The sequence below is a fragment of the Schistocerca cancellata genome, chromosome 3 (genome assembly GCF_023864275.1).
Source record: "Schistocerca cancellata isolate TAMUIC-IGC-003103 chromosome 3, iqSchCanc2.1, whole genome shotgun sequence".
In the NCBI taxonomy this organism is placed as follows: Eukaryota; Metazoa; Arthropoda; class Insecta; order Orthoptera; family Acrididae; genus Schistocerca; species Schistocerca cancellata.
Window position 1 is genome coordinate 25,560,689 of NC_064628.1, and position 16,736 is coordinate 25,577,424.

At 45.1% G+C, this 16,736-nt stretch overlaps 1 protein-coding gene across 1 annotated transcript in view; it reads left to right on the forward strand.

The window, feature by feature from the left end:
• LOC126175495 (cholecystokinin receptor-like) overlaps positions 1 to 16,736 on the forward strand; it is a 1,200,755-nt gene that overhangs the window by 997,301 nt on the left and 186,718 nt on the right. The window lies entirely within an intron of this gene.

Below are 16,736 nucleotides of genomic sequence, written 5' to 3' on the forward strand. Positions count from 1 at the left end.
ACAAAAGGCAGAGCTAAGCACTATCTGTCGGCGAATTAAGGGAGCTATAAAGTTTCATTTAGTTGTACATTTGTTCGCTTGAGGCGCTGTTGACTAGGCGTCAGCGTCAGTTGATGCTAAGATGGCGACCGCTCAATAGCAAGTTTTTTGTGTTATTTATATGGGGCACTGAGAATCCGCGGGAAACAACTCAGTATGAACGTGACTCGCCTAAGGTGAACGTTTTCTGTGCCATTTCAGCTAATAAAGTTTTTGGTCCCTTTTTCTTCGAAGGTGCTACTGTAACTGGACTACAGTATCTGGAGATGTTAGAGAATTGGCTGTTCCCTCACCTCGAACAAGAAGCACAACAATTCATATTTCAGCAGGATGGAGCGCCACCACATTGGCACTTATCTGTCCGTAACTACCTGAACGTCAACTACCCGAGGCGATGGATCGGCCGCCAGGCAGCCCGTGACAGAGCACTTCATCACTGGCCTCCAAGAAGCCCTGATCTTACCCCCTGCGATTTTTTCTTATGGGGGTATGTTAAGGATACGGTGTTTCGGGCACCTCTCCCAGCCACCATTGATGATTTGAAACGAGAAATAACAGCAGCTATCCAAACTGTTACGCCTGATATGCTACAGAGAGTGTGGAACGAGTTGCAGTATCGGGTTGATATTGCTCGAGTGTCTGGAGGGGGCCATATTGAACATCTCTGAACTTGTTTTTGAGTGAAAATAAACCTTTTTAAATACTCTTTGTAATGATGTATAACAGAAGGTTATATTATGTTTCTTTCATTAAATACACATTTTTAAAGTTGTGGTATTCTTTTTGCATCACCCTGTGTAGATGGAGTCTAGCTTTTTTCAGTGATATATCGATACTGAAATGGCAATAATGTCACGTAGAAGAAGGTGTAATTAGATGAACGACGAACACTAACTTCACTTAACGAAGGTTTGTTCAGCACCTGCACATACAAGAGCACGGACCGAACTGCCTCCGGCCAGAAAACATGCGGTATACAAGGTGTGTTTCAGAGGTTTCAAAACTGATTCATCTCTGAGCAGGGGAGCGCGCGCGGACCGGTTGCGCCTGGTGGGGGAAGTAGTAGGGGGTCTCAGGGAACGAACTGGCGCTGCGGCAGTTGCCTCCGGAATCCTGAAGAGTGCGCTTCGCTTGCATCGTGAGTGCGTGTCATTGACCTCGATCGATAAGTGGAAGAGGCAGAAATGGAGCAGCACTTGGAGCAGCATTATGCGATTAAGTTTTGCGTGCGACTGAGCAAAACCGCCACGGAGACTCTCGCTATGATTCAAGAGGCCTTCAAGGAAGAAGCCATCTCCTGTGCAATGGTTTTCATGTGGCACAAACGTTTCAAGGATGGCCACGGGAATCTTGAGGACAACAACCGCTCTGGGAGCCATCACCAAGCCGAACAGATCAAAATGTGAAGCGAGTGTGGGAACTTTTAAACAATGCCCGTCATCTTAGTGTGAGTGCTCTGCTGCTTGAGGGATCGAGTACGTCGCGTCCGCTCGGCGTTCAAGGGCGACTGGATTTTCCACCACGACAACGTGCCCGCTCACACGTCGCGCGCCGCTGCCGTAGTTTTGGTCATGTGCGACGTGACAACACTGCCGCAGCCGTCCTACAGCCCGACTTGGCTCCAAGTGACTTTTTCCTCTTCCCCCGAATCAAGACAGGACTGAAAGGGAACCGATTCGACTCCATCCAGCAGGCTTCGACGAGAGCCCTTGACAGCATGACGCCCGAGGCCTTCAAGAAGGGCTACAAACAGTGGAAGACGCACTAGCTTGATGCTGAAGGATCATATTTTGAAGAATTTTAGTCCACTATACTTAAATGTCCAATAAATTTCTAGTTCTGAGTTAAGTTCAAATGGTTCAAATGGTTCTGAGCACTATGCGACTTAACTTCTGAGGTCATCAGTCACCTAGAACTTAGAATTAATTAAACCTAATGACATCACACACATCCACGCCCAAGGCAGGATTCGAACCTGCGACCGTAGCGGTCACGTGGCTCCAGACTGAAGCGTCTAAACCACACGGCCACACCGGCCGGCTCTGAGTTAAGTCTTGATACTTTTGAGTCACATCCTGTATATACACTTACAGAACATTCCAGTACAATGATTCTTGATATTGGTGGATACTTCTAGAATGTCCTCGAACCGAATATAGAAATTAAAGTTTTACAGTTGAGGTGAGTTTTGAACTCACGACCCTCCATGCCACAGTCTAGTGTCATAACCACTTCACCACAGTGACGGTGCTTCTCAGCTTCTTCTGCGACAATACTGATAACCGGTATTTTTATTTTGTATTATATTTTTTTCGTCAGTTTCGGGAAAATACAGGGTTATTACAAATGATTGAAGCGATTTCACAGCTCTACAATAACTTTATTATCTGAGATATTTTCACAATGCTTTGCACACACATACAAAAACTCAAAAAGTTTTTTTAGGCATTCACAAATGTTCGATATGTGCCCCTTTAGTGATTCGGCAGACATCAAGCCGATAATCAAGTTCCTCCCACACTCGGCACAGCATGTCCGCATCAATGAGTTCGAAAGCATCGTTGATGCGAGCCCGCAGTTCTGGCACGTTTCTTGGTAGAGGAGGTTTAAACACAGAATCTTTCACATAACCCCACAGAAAGAAATCGCATGGGGTTAGGTCGGGAGAGCGTGGAGGCCATGACATGAATTGCTGATCGTGATCTCCACCACGACCGATCCATCGGTTTTCCAATCTCCTGTTTAAGAAATGCCGAACATCATGATGGAAGTGCGCTGGAACACCATCCTGTTGAAAGATGAAGTCGGCGCTGTCGGTCTCCAGTTGTGGCATGAGCCAATTTTCCGCGGACTACGCGTGAAACTTGCCCGCACGCGTTCAACAGTTTCTTCGCTCACTGCAGGCCGACCCGTTGATTTCACCTTGCAGAGGCATCCAGAAGCTTTAAACTGCGCATACCATCGCCGAATGGAGTTAGCAGCTGGTGGATCTTTGTTGAACTTCGTCCTGAAGTGTCGTTGCGCTGTTATGATTGACTGATGTGAGTGCATTTCAAGCACAACATACGCTTTCTCGGCTCCTGTCGCCATTTTGTCTCACTGCGCTCTCGAGCGCTCTGGCGGCAGAAACCTGAAGTGCGGCTTCAGCCGAACAAAACTTTATGAGTTTTTCTACGTATCTGTAGTGTGTCGTGACCATATGTCAATGAATGGAGCTACAGTGAATATATGAAATCGCTTCAATCACTTGTAATAGCCCTGTATTTGTAGTTGTTCTTTTTAAATAGAATACAATTTTACTTTCACTGTGTGAAGGAGTCTTACTACTTTTTGAACTTTCATCACGTCCAGCCTTTCTCTTTGACTTTGTGAAACAGTGAAACAAGTATAGGTGGCACAAAAAGTCCGAATACACTGTGGGGGGGGGGGGGGCTGTGTGAATGGAATAACAAGATTTCCGATGTGGAGATGTATCACAACAGTGTGCTATTTCTTCACATCGGCATTATTGAAAAACAGTTGCTGAAAGTGACGAACAAAGATCTAAATGACAAGATTGGTCTTTGCGGTGGACGGCGACGTGTGAGGGGAAATGCTGACGCGGTCGGCGCTCGGTTCTACCAACAGAAACTGCAACATTTAAGCTGATCACACAATTTTAACACTATGACTGCTAGTTCGTTGGTACTAGCAAAAATCAAAAAACTGGTAAGTCGACACGAAGTGTTGCGAACAAATCCCATACGTGACGAAACCGAACAACGCACCCATCGGACACGTTTTATTGTGCAACTTACATGAAGTTACCATTGTTAGCAAATTGGTTATTGTCAAGCGCGAACGTGCATCGCCGGCCGAAGTGGTCGTGCGGTTAAAGGCGCTGCAGTCTGGAACCGCAACACCGCTACGGTCGCAGGTTCCAATCCTGTCTCGGGCATGGATGTGTATGATGTCCTTAGGTTAGTTAGGTTTAAGTATTTCTAAGTTCTAGGGGACTAATGACCTCAGCAGTTGAGACCCATAGTGCTCAGAGCCATTTGAACCATTTTTTTGAACGTGCATCGTTTTCCTTTCAGTTCTTTCTCTATGGGCGATAAGCAGGCTGCTAGGTTGTTGATGTACAGAATATCTACTAATAAAACAATATTTAAATGTACAGCTCTAAAATCACCATTATATTTACAATGTGCAGCCGATATTTTTATAGTCGGGTACGTCGAAATTCCTTCCGTCGGTATATCGAAAAATCTAAATACATTCCTGGAAATGGAAAAAAGAACACATTGACACCTGTGCGTCAGACCCACCATACTTGCTCCGGACACTGCGAGAGGGCTGTACAAGCAATGATCACACGCACGGCACAGCGGACACACCAGGAACCGCGGTGTTGGCCGTCGAATGGCGCTAGCTGCGCAGCATTTGTGCACCGCCGCCGTCAGTGTCAGCCAGTTTGCCGTGGCATACGGAGCTCCGTCGCAGTCTTTAACACTGGTAGCATGCCGCGACAGCGTGGACGTGAACCGTATGTGCAGTTGACGGACTTTGAGCGAGGGCGTATAGTGGGCATGCGGGAGGCCGGGTGGACGTACCGCCGAATTGCTCAACACGTGGGGCGTGAGGTCTCCACAGTACATCGATGTTGTTGCCAGTGGTCGGCGGAAGGTGCACGTGCCCGTCGACCTGGGAACGGACCGCAGCGACGCACGGATGCACGCCAAGACCGTAGGATCCTACGCAGTGCCGTAGGGGACCGCACCGCCACTTCCCAGCGAATTAGGGACACTGTTGCTCCTGGGGTATCGGCGAGGACCATTCGCAACCGTCTCCATGAAGCTGGGCTACGGTCCCGCACACCGTTAGGCCGTCTTCCGCTCACGCCCCAACATCGTGCAGCCCGCCTCCAGTGGTGTCGCGACAGGCGTGAATGGAGGGACGAATGGAGACGTGTCGTCTTCAGCGATGAGAGTCGCTTCTGCCTTGGTGCCAATGATGGTCGTATGCGTGTTTGGCGCCGTGCAGGTGAGCGCCACAATCAGGACTGCATACGACCGAGGCACACAGGGCCAACACCCGGCATCATGGTGTGGGGAGCGATCTCCTACACTGGTCGTACACCACTGGTGATCGTCGAGGGGACACTGAATAGTGCACGGTACATCCAAACCGTCATCGAACCCATCGTTCTACCATTCCTAGACCGGCAAGGGAACTTGCTGTTCCAACAGGACAATGCACGTCCGCATGTATCCCGTGCCACCCAACGTGCTGTAGAAGGTTCCACAGGACTACATCCAGCATCTCTACGATCGTCTCCATGGGAGAATAGCAGCCTGCATTGCTGCGAAAGGTGGATATACACTGTACTAGTGCCGACATTGTGCATGCTCTGTTGCCTGTGTCTATGTGCCTGTGGTTCTGTCAGTGTGATCATGTGATGTATCTGACCCCAGGAATGTGTCATTAAAGTTTCCCCTTCCTGGGACAATGAATTCACGGTGTTCTTATTTCAATTTCCAGGAGTGTAGATATTATTGAACCACTGTGACCTACTTTGGAGCGTGAGTGTTCCCTACCCACCATCATTTTTATCTGAACTGGCCACTGTTTTGAGACAATATAAGTATAAAATTCCGTTGGAAACCATATAGGACGAGTGTTTATTCGCTCCATGACGACTGGAAGGTGTTTTGTTTGCTAGCGGTTTCCTCCGAATTATTAGGTGTGATAATACACTACTGCCCATTAAAATTGCTACACCAGGAAGAAATGCAGATGATAAACGGTATTCATTGGACAAATATATTATACTCATACTAGGACTGACATGGGATTACATTTTCACGCAACTTGGGTGCATAGATCCTGAGAAATCAGTACCCAGAACAACAAACTTCTGGCCGTAATAACGACCTTGATACGCCTGTGCATTGAGTCAAACTGGGCTCGGATGGCGTGTACAGGTACAGCTGCCCATGCAACTTCAACACGATACCACAGTTCATCAAGAGTAGTGACTGGCGTATTGTGACGAGGCAGTTGCTCGGCTACCATTGACCATACGTTTTCAATTGGTCGCAGCCATGGTCTCCGAGCTCATAGTCCATGCTGCTGCAAACGTCGTCGAACTGTTCGTGCAGATGGTTGTTGTCTTGCAAACGTCCCCACCTGTTGACTCAGAGATCGAGACGTGGCTGCACGATCAGTTACAGCCATGCGGATAAGATGCCTGTCATCTCGACTGCTAGTGATACGAGGCCGTTGGGATCCAGCACGGCATCCCGTATTACCCTCCTGAACCCACCGATTCCATATTCTGCTAACATTCATTGGATTTCGACCAACGCGAGCAGCTATGTCGCCATACGATAAACCGCAATCGCGATAGAGTACAATCCTTTATCAAAGTCGGAAAAGTGATGGTCCGCATTTCTCCTCCTTACACGTGGCATCACAACAACGTTTCACCAGGCAACGCCGGTCAACTGCTCTTTGTGTATGAGAAATCGGTTGGAAACTTTCCTGATGTCAGCACGTTGTAGGTGTCGCCACCGGCGCCAGTCTACATCTACATCTACATTTATACTCCGCAAGCCACCCAACGGCGTGTAGCGGAGGGCACTTTACGTGCCACTGTCATTATCTCCCTTTCCTGTTCCAGACGCGTATGGTTCGCGGGAAGAACGACTATCTGAAAGCCTCTGTGCGCGCTCTAATCTCTCTAATTTTACATTCGTGATCTCCTCGGGAGGTATAAGTAGGGGGAAGCAATATATTCGATACCTCATCCAGAAACGCACCCTCTCGAAACCTGGCGAGCAAGCTACACCGCGATGTAGATCGCCTCTCTTGCAGAGTCTCCCACTTGAGTTTGTTAAATATCTTCGTAACGCTATCACGGTTAGCAAATAACCCTGTGACGAAACGTACCGCTCTTCTTTGGATCTTCTCTATCTCCTCCGTCAACCCGATCTGGTACGGATCCCACGCTGATGAGCAATACTCAAGTATAGGTCGAACGAGTGTTTTGTAAGCCACCTCCTTTGTTGATGGACTACATTTTCTAAGGACTCTCCCAATGAATTCAACCTGGTACCCGCCTTACCAACAATTAATTTTATATGATCATTCCACTTCAAATCGTTCCGCACGATACTCCCAAATATTTTACAGAAGTAACTGCTACCAGTGTTTGTTCTGCTATCATATAATCATACAATAAAGGATCCATCTTTCTATGTATTTGCAATACATTACATTTGCCTATGTTAAGGGTCAGTTGCCACTCCCTGCACCAAGTGCCTATCCGCTGCAGATCTTCCTGCATTTCGCTACAATTTTCTAATGCTGCAACTTCTCTGTACACTACAGCATCATCCGCGAAAAGCCGCATGGAACTTCCGACACTATCTACTAGGTCATTTATATATATTGTGAAAAGCAATGGTCCCATAACACTCCCCTGTGGCACGCCAGAGGTTACTTTAACGTCTGTAGACGTCTCTCCGTTGATAACAACAGTCTTGTGTGAATGCTCTGAAAAGCTAACCGTTTGTATATCACAGCATCTTCTTCCTGTCGGTTAAATTTGGCGTCTGTAGCACGTCATCTTCGTGGTGTAGCAATTTTAATGGCCAGTAGTGTATGTTCTCTTTTTGCTGTTTCCATATTTTTGTCTAGTCTCTGTAAATCCTAGCAAAAATATTACGACCACAACTGGTTACAGGGGAGTGATTGGAAACATGATGATGGAAACTGTTGTACGCGTTCCTGTGTACCAACGGGCACAGCTCCAATAATTTACAGTTAAACAACCACTGAACAAAACGTTAAGAAAACTGAACAAGGTTTGATGGCGTGTGTGAGAATACGTTATGGTGTGGATGGCGAGTGTGATCAAATGTTATGATAGAAGAATAATACCGGGAAGTCCGTTAGTCCTCACACGGCATCAGTAAAGCCATTACGTCTGTACAGGAATCCGTAGTCTATCTCTGTAGCGTGCCCAGGGTCGAGTAGCACGTCATGAGAATGTGTACAGGCTTCACTCGGCGAACTGTATGACTGCGAACATCTCTGTTGCTGTTTATCAGGTCGCTCTGGCCTCTAGATGGTGAGGCCAGGTGAGTCGCCAGGAACACCGTCTATTCTGCGTTGCATGGCCCAACAGCCTCTTTCTCAATAACATCCATATTTCTTGCAGAGTCGTTATCCGGGCGAGATAAAAGAAACATTTTAACTCTCAGTAGGATAGGATTACTACAAGGCAGAGAGATATGTTCCCCTGAACTTTCTTGCCCTGCATACGCTGTGAGGGCTAAGAGACAAATAGAGCCGTACTCCCCACAGTACTCAGTTTGCTCTGGAACCGACAGGCATTCCTTCTGGCAACAAAGCCATTATTATTTGATGAAAATTTTAAGGACAGGTTTGGGGAAGTAACAGGAGTTTCTAAAATGAAAAGTGGTTCAGTTCTGATTAAAACGGCATCCTCTGTTCAGTTATGGGCGCTGCTCGCCTGTGACAAGCTGGTTGGCATTCCTGTAATTGTCATCCCCCACAGTGTATCAAAATGGTTCAAATGGCTCGGAGCACTATGGGATCAACATCTTAGGTCATAAGTCCCCTAGAACTTAGAACTACTTAAACCTAACTAACCTAAGGACATCACACACACCCATGCCCGAGGCAGGATTCGAACCTGCGACCGCAGCAGTCCCGTGGTTCCGGACTGCAGCGCCAGAACCGCATGGCCACCGCGGCCGGCTCACAGTGTATCATCGTGACCTCCTCCTCATGGGCCAATATGAAGCAATGGAGTGTACATTTTGTAGATCGTGTCCAGTGGGCACAAAAAGACAATAGGGTTGATACTGCAATCTTCATCTTGCCCTTTGAAGGCGACTAGTTCCCTGAAAATTCAAGGTCATGATGCACCAGTCGAATGTGAAACCCTGTGTTCCCCATCTGATGCAAGTAAATGAGAGTCGGGCACATGTGTTGGCATTGCAATGCCAGCCCTGGTTCTAGGTATTGCGTACATCAATTGCACACTAGCACTCTTTGTGCTCTTCCCCACATCTATATCAACTGAGAGGAACAAAGTTCTCCCTATTCAATGAACTGCATAATCCAAGAACACGAGTCTGTTGATCGAATCACGTATCAGAACGTCACGAATAAATGTGATTGTTTCTATCCTGTGTGTATGACGATGTCGTTTGCTACACGTACAGCAAGGTCAACCTCTCTAGCGACAGTATCCCCATCCTTCATGCCTCACATATTAGGCCCTTAGGGTTGCTCAACTAGCACTGCACGCCTGGTGGTTCGCACCCTCCTTTTGCTGTTTCCCCCACACCCACTTTGGGAGCATTGACCCCCCCCCCCCCCAACCTGGGAAATCGATCCCCAACCCCCAGCTTGAGAAGCAACATCCTACTCTGGCATCTCTCACCAGGAAGAGTCCCACTGGACACTTCCCTCCCAGGATGCTGCTGATCCGCAACTGGATATCAGCCAATGGCGGAAGAAGCCACAGGTTACTTGTCATAGGGCTTTGCGTTCCTTCTCTGTCCCTGAAACTATGCTAGATAAGCCCCCGGAAACGTCAAAATCATCCCGGGAGAAGAAGTACAAAAAGAAGACCTCCATGATGAAGGAGGTTCCAATGGTCCCCAGCCACCAGTCCCCCTCATGTTCTGAGGCGGATTTCCTGGTGGGCCCTGTAGCATGTGAGCGATTTCGCCTGATTTCATGCATCCCACACAACGTAACTGTCTTCATGACAACTATTGGCTGCACACTGCGAGGCCAATGAGGACGGTCCTGCAGCGTTTTCGATGAGAAGTGTTTGATCACCCACTATGCAGTCCCGACTTGGCTCCTTCGGATTTTCGTCTTTGCACACATCAGCCGCTGGTTACGAAGACAACATTTTGGCAGAGACAAAAAGCTGTAGTTCAGCGTAGAGAGTTGGTAGAAAGCATAGGCGGCTGTCTTCTATGATCAGGGTATTGAGAAGTTGGTACAATGCTGTTTCAGATGTCTCAGTCGGAGCGGTGACTATGTAATCAAATAGCTGGAAAGTGTAGCTAACGGTTGCAAATAAAAAAATTTTTATTTCCACCGTGGTTTCCATTTCGCGACCGATGGGACTTTACTTTCCAAAAGCCCTCGTACATTTTACAGACCATCTTGAATATTTCTTTGTTCACTGGTTTCACAAATACTGTAGAAATGTTACCATACCTATTCCACTGCCTTACTTGGGTGCACATCTCCAATTTTATGTCAGACTCTACCTCTAACACTGGATCCGCTACGTCTTCCAAATCGATTCCCATTTCTTCTGTCACGTGATCAGAAGCTTCCTCCGACTAGTGGCGGCCGTCAGTGTACTTGCTCCAACTATCCACTCTCTCAGCACCGTTTAAAGGTGCAACTCTTCTTGCAATATGCATATTGATGCCCTTCTTTCAGCTTCAACGAAGTATGTTTTGACTTTTCTTTATGTAGAATATGTCTATTCATCATCATCATCATCATCATCATTTAAGACTTATTATGCCTTTCAGCGTTCAGTCTGGAGCATAGCCCCCCTTATACAGTTCCTCCATGATCCCCTATTCAGTGCTAACATTGGTGCCTCTTCTGATGTTAAACCTATTACTTCAAAATCATTCTTAACCGAATCCAGGTACCTTCTCCTCGGTCTGCCCCGACTCCTCCTACCCTCTACTGCTGAATCCATGAGTCTCTTGGGTAACCTTGCTTCTCCCATGCGTGTAACATGACCCCACCATCTAAGCCTGTTCGCCCTGACTGCTACATCTATAGAGTTCATTCCCAGTTTTTCTTTGATTTCCTCATTGTGGACACCCTCCTGCCATTGTTCCCATCTACTAGTACCTGCAATCATCCTAGCTACTTTCATATCCGTAACCTCAACCTTGTCGATAAGGTAACCTGAATCCACCCAGCTTTCGCTCCCATACAACAAAGTTGGTCGAAAGATTGAACGGTTCACAGATAACTTAGTCTTGGTACTGACTTCCTTCTTGCAGAAGAGAGTAGATCGTAGCTGAGCGCTCACTGCATTAGCTTTGCTACACCTCGCTTCCAGTTCTTTCACTATGTTGCCATCCTGTGAGAATATGCATCCTAAGTACTTGAAACCGTCCACCTGTTCTAACTTTGTTCCTCCTATTTGGCACTCAATCCGTTTATATTTCTTTCCCACTGACATTACTTTCGTTTTGGAGATGCTACTCTTCGTACCATAGTCCTGATCTAGCTCTTAAATATTACTTTGCAAACTTTCAATCGAATCTGCCATCACAGCTAAGTCATCCGCATATGCAAGACTGCTTATTTTGTGTTCACATATCTTAATCTCACCCAGCCAGTCCATTGTTTTCAACATATGATCCATAAATAATATGAACAACAGTGGAGACAGGTTGCAGCCTTATCTTACCCCTGAAATTACTCTGAACCATGAACTCAATTTACCGTCAACTCTAACTGCTGCCTGACTATCCATGTAAAGACCTTTAATTGCTTGCAAAAGTTTGCCTCCTATTCCATAATCTTGTAGAACAGACAATAACTTCCTCCTAGGAACCCGATCATATGCCTTTTCTAGATCTATAAAGCATAGATACAATTCCCTGTTCCACTCATAACACTTCTCCATTATTTGTCGTAAGCTAAAGATCTGGTCCTGACAACCTCTAAGAGGTCTAAACCCACACTGATTTTCATCCAATTGGTCCTCAACTAATACTCGCACTTTCCTTTCAACAATACCTGAGAAGATTTTACCCACAACGCTGATTAAAGAGATACCTCTGTAGATGTTACAATCTTTTCTGTTTCCATGTTTAAAGATTGGTGTGATTACTGCTTTTGTCCAGTCTGATGGAACCTGTCCCGACTCCCAGGCCATTTCAGTTATCCTGTGTAGCCATTTAAGACCTGACATTCCACTGTATTTGATGAGTTCCGACTTAATTTCATCCACCCCAGCCGCTTTATTGCACTGCAATCTATTGACCATTTTTTCCACTTCCTCAAATGTGATCCTATTTCCATCATCATTCCTATCCCATTCTACCACGAAATCTGAAACATTACTGATCGCATTTTCACCTACATTGAGCAACTCTTCAAAATATTCCCTCCATCTGCCCAAGGCATCCACAGGATTCACCAGCAGTTTTCCTGACCTGTCCAAAATATTTGTCATTTCCTTCTTACCTCCCTTTCGAAGACTGCTAATTACACTCTAGAATGGTTTTCCAGCAGCTTGACCCACAGTCTCCAACCTGTTTCCAAAGTCTTCCCACGATTTCTTCTTGGATGCTGCAATTATCTGTTTGGCTTTGTTTCTTTCTTCAACATAACTTTCTCTGTCTACCTGGGTTCTGGTATGTAGCCATTTTTGATACGCCTTCTTTTTCCTTTTACAGGCTGCCTTGACTGTATCATTCCACCAAGCTGTTTGCTTCATCCTACTTTTACACACTACTGTTCCAAGACATTCTTTAGCCACTTCTAGTACTGTGTCCCTGTACCTTGTCCATTGCTTTTCCAATGACTGTAATTGACTACATTCAACTAACTGGTACCTTTCTGAGATCTCTGTTATGTACTTGTGCCTGATTTCCTTACCCTGAAGTTTCTCCACTCTTATCCTCCTACATATGGACCTGACCTCCTGCACTTTCGGTCTCACAATCCCAATTTCACTGCAGATTAAATAATGATCAGTGTCATCAAAGAATCCTCTGAATACACGTGTGTCCCTCACAGCCTTCCTGAATTCCTGATCTGTTATTATATAGTCAATGACATATCTCGTTCCCCTGCCTTCCCAAGTATACCGGTGAATGTTCTTACGTTTAAAAAAGGAGTTTGTGATTACTAAGCCCATACTGGCACAGAAATCCAAGAGTTGTTTCCCGTTCCTGTTGGCCTCCATATCCTCTCCAAATTTACCCATAACCTTTTCATACCCTTCTGTTCGATTTCCAATCCTGGCGTTAAAATCACCCATGAGCAGAACACTGTCCTTGTCCTTTACTCTAACAACTACATCACTGAGTGCCTCATAAAAACTATCCATCTTATCTTGATCTGTCCCTTCACAATGCGAATATACTGACACAATCCTAATTTTCTTGCTAGACACTGTCAAATCTATCCACATCAGTCGTTCGTTTACATACCTTATTGCAACTACGCTGGGTTCCATTTCTTTCCTGATGTAAAGCCCTACACCCCATTGTGCTATTCCTGCTTTGACGCCTGACAGGTAGACCTTGTATTCTCCCACTTCCTCTTCTTTCTCACCCCTTACCCGAATGTCACTAACAGCTAAAACATCCAGCCCCATCTTACTTGCAGCCTCTGCCAGCTCTACCTTCTTCCCAGAGTAGCCCCCATTGATATTAATAGCTCCCCATCTCATTACCATTTGTTTGCCAAGTCGTATCTTAGGAGTCCCTGGTTTGTCAGTTAGAGGTGGGACTCCGTCACCTCCAAAGGTCCGAGGCATTTTGCTCTGACTATTGCCAGCATCATATTTAGATTACCAGGGAAGCAGGTTGCTAGCCTTACTTGCCCCGAGTCCCATTGGGTTTTACCCCTAACGGCTGAGAGACTAACCGGTGGATTTGGTAGTCTTTACCGTATGAGCACAAAGGTGACCACGACTCAGAATATGTCCGAGATGCCCAGCCTTATTCCAAAGCAACTGGTATCCCGACTGTCGGGACCACTTACTTGGCCACTCATACGTTGCCCGTGGTTCATGAACTAGGACATGACTACAGGAACCCACACCATGAACCACAATATATGTCTTTCTAAGTCTTATGTCTTTCTAAGAAATATTTCTTTATACTATCGACAGGTTCATAAAGTCTGTAAGGGAGTCCCGACGAAGAGAGAGTTATTCAGACTGAAAACGGCCAGAGACCAATCTGCAGGGCAGCTGCTTTGGAGGTTGTCTGGTCTGTCTGTAATAAGAGCAACTCACCTTTATTTCCATTGTCCGTCACTTTCATTAGTCTTAAAGACAGATCAGTCAAACACAAAGATATACGAGTATAATTTTATTTTAATAATGTCACTTTATGCAATTTTTCTCAAGTGCAAAAGTGAGTTCGCCGAAATAAGACAGTTACTTTAATATCCATACCTTATGACTGGGCCGCCAGTAGCGAATACTTCACTAAAACATATGATTAATTACGTTTTTTTTTTATTACTCAGAATAAGACTAACACTTTTAGTACAATATACCTCCTGTGTGTGTGTGTGTGTGTGTGTGTGTGTGTGTGTGTGTTTCAGAGAGAGAGAGAAATTTATTTTCCTTTCGAGCGGTTCTAGGCGCTTCGGTCCGGAACCGCGCTGCTGCTACAGTCGCAGGTTCGAATCCTGCCTCGAGCATGGATGTGTGTGATGGCCTTAGTTAGTTCGATTTAAGTAATTCTAAGTCTAGAGGATTGATGGCCTCAGATGTTAAGTCCCATAGTGCTCAGAGCCATTTTTTCTCTTTTATGTCGTTAATTTTAGTGATAATGGTGGGGAAAAATTCAAAAAAATACTTATCACTGACTTCCAGAGCCGAAGGAAAAGTCTGCATTCTTGGCTGAGGCTTGTCGAATTGCTATGGATACGTCAAGCAGAAATTGGCCATTAGGATGACACTGATAGAATGTTCTTAGGCAATTTAGTCTATCATATTTCTAGAACAAAACGCGACTTCTCATAAACTAATTACTAAAATTCATTGGAGATCAATTGTTGAGAGCGAGAATATTAAAATTTTAGTAGCAATCTGTTCAGCTGCTAGCAGAAAAATCTTAAACTCGCTGCTCTCCAAGAAAGCAATCATTCTCATGTAATATCAAGAAGTGAGAGTAGGTCGAAATACGAAGTAGCAAGTAGGGATATCTTTAACATGTGGATCGTACTATCCTTCCCAAGAGAAAGACGAGTGTTCATAGTGACAAGCAGATAAATTTGGTCTAGAAAGGCCAAAAACGAATCTGACTGCAAACTACTGTGGACAAGAGTAAGCGACGCTGGTCAGCTTACTGTACTCTAATACTTCGACTTTTTGTCAGCCACCAGGTTGAGATATGCAGGTCGCAGACTCAAGGGCAGAGTAGAGCTGAGTGCATACGTATGCGTTGATCGTAAAGTATCCGTAGAGGATCATTTTAATTCGCTTCGTAGTGAATGGTAATACTACACTTGCAGTAATGACAAACATCTTTACGAAGTTAATATGAAAGTTTTATCAAATGACTGCATCAGAAATTGGTGCAACAGTACATACGCGAAGAAACTCTAACATATCCGCATCCTTATGACTTACAGGCGCGCAGATAGCTCTGACAAGTTTAAAGTGCCTGTGAACCCAGGTCCTCCCACGTAAGGAGATCCCAGACACAGTAACTTTTAGACGTCAGAATAATAGCTGTTATACATGACCTAAAATATGTCAATGAGGAAGTGGTAGCCCCTACTTTACATCAAACAAACGAACTATTACCAGTTCTAAATATTTTTGCTATAATAATCACTATACACAGTGTGTTAAGATTTAACATGTGCACGTCGTTGTACACACCTAGTTCTCGATTCAGTACTTTATACACTGTTCGTGATCATTCCCGACCGCAATAAAACCGGTCGTCACGTTTGCATATGACTACCGCGAGCGCAAATTCAGTCAGTAAAACAGTTCCTACACCTCATCCGCAATTGTAATTATGTTTACCGCGACATCTGCGGCTTCAAACACTCGGCTGTTCATTAACAAGATAAATATTTTACACAGTTTTATGGAGCCTTCTTGGCTCTCGCGGTGCTTTTGGATGTAAAAACAGTTTCACTCAAACGGCAGCAATAATTATGTCTAGCCATTGTCAGTACTAGTTGAGACACAGTCCATTTAGTAATACTCCAACCGTGCGAGCTTTCCCTTCATAATGACCACTTCAACTTTCGTTACGCAGTGCGACGGTAATCCGAATCGTCAGTTGTCAGTGCCACAATTCACTGTGTCGCCAATTTTTTTCATCTCAGATCTCACACACACACACACACTAATTCTCCCTCACTGTGTCACTCTCGATATCGGTCTCAGTGGCTTTCATTTACATAGCAGTTCTTCACATCACAGTTAACACTCCAAATGGAGATTAAAAAAACAAAAGATTTTAGTCTTTAAACATTCAAGCAATAATAAGATAGCAATTTTATTCATTACAGAAAAAGAAATAAACTGCACTTACGTTTTAACATTTTTACCAAACACAGCTATGCTACATTATCAAAGATGTAAACACCCAGTCTGCCAAGTGAAAGAAACGACAGAAAAGAGAGAAAAAATGTAACTATCACTAATGCCTATATCTTCACAACCTTTTGTGTTACATACTTCAGCGTGTTTAATACAGTGCTGGCAACACCACATATCTATCGTAGTAAGTTACGCACAAAAATCTAACCTCTGTCAGTGGCATATGAATACCGATTAAAACTTCGCGTGCAGGAAAAATTCCAATACCGCTACCAGTTACCAGAACGACATACTACTGCTGTTATTTGTTTTATCCGCTGTCCACCAATTCTCCACTAAATTGAACAGCAGTAAACCTACATGAGAAACGAACTTT